Raw genomic sequence first — 1,027 nt, 5'->3', positions numbered from 1 at the left:
CCAGCCATTTAATTAATTAAATATTACAATCAAAATTTTTAAAAAGTAATTTAAAAAGAGTGGTTTAAACTGTACATTATCTTAATTTCTCATACCCATGTCTGATCCAGAACCATTTTATTTCTTTTGATAATTTGGGATTTGTAACTGATGGGAAATCTCATTGTGACAGAGACTCAGAGGATCAGGGGGCAGGAGAAAAGCTGCTGATGGTGAATCAACCGGTGATTCACCAGATTGTGTGTGGGAACAGAAAAAGTCTGGTGTGTTGATTTAAAGTCTAGGTCCAAGTTTATGTTTACAAAGCTGTCCTACAGAACTGACGCTCCCGTGGTGCAGGTCAAGGTTGAACTGATCTGTCTTCATTCCTAAAGTCACATGATTGTGACGGAGTGTCACAATTGTGCAGCCTGACAAAAAGCACAGCAGATTTTCAGTTTTTACCTCAGAGGCTGCAGCACTGGTAACACGTGGGACTGTTTTTTGTGCTCACAGTCCAGATTAGTAGACTTCAGATGATGGCCAAAGTTTGATTTGTAGAGATAAAGAGCAAACAGGTGAGGATGTTTCCTTTAATCTTGTCACTGTGCGCATGATTATTTGACCTTGTTGCATATGAAATGGTAACGGTGGGATTTTGTGGTTTGACAGAAAGTATGGGTAACTTAAGAAATTACATGGCTATAGATACTGAGCACAGGAGGCAGTCATTTGTATGACATGTAAGAAAAGATCAGATATGTCAAAGTTATCGTTTCTGCTAAAACATTTTTTTTTCTCAGATTTTTTTTTTAGCATTGGAACCATATATTTGCTCTCTGATGCACTGACATAACCACAGTGTGCTTGGGTGTACTTTGCTGTCATTCATCATGAAAATATTAATGAGACTAATCATATGCAGAAAATCTGAATATGCTCTGAGTCTGAACGTTAAGTGCAGATGAAAATTTCCAATGTGATTACCTGGAGCATTTAAATGTATTTATGAGAGAAAACCTTCAATTTCAGCTTGTAAAAGAATCAC

The sequence above is a fragment of the Pelmatolapia mariae genome, linkage group LG15, assembly GCF_036321145.2.
Source record: "Pelmatolapia mariae isolate MD_Pm_ZW linkage group LG15, Pm_UMD_F_2, whole genome shotgun sequence".
In the NCBI taxonomy this organism is placed as follows: domain Eukaryota; kingdom Metazoa; phylum Chordata; class Actinopteri; order Cichliformes; family Cichlidae; genus Pelmatolapia; species Pelmatolapia mariae.
Note: the sequence above shows the minus strand (reverse complement) of the source record.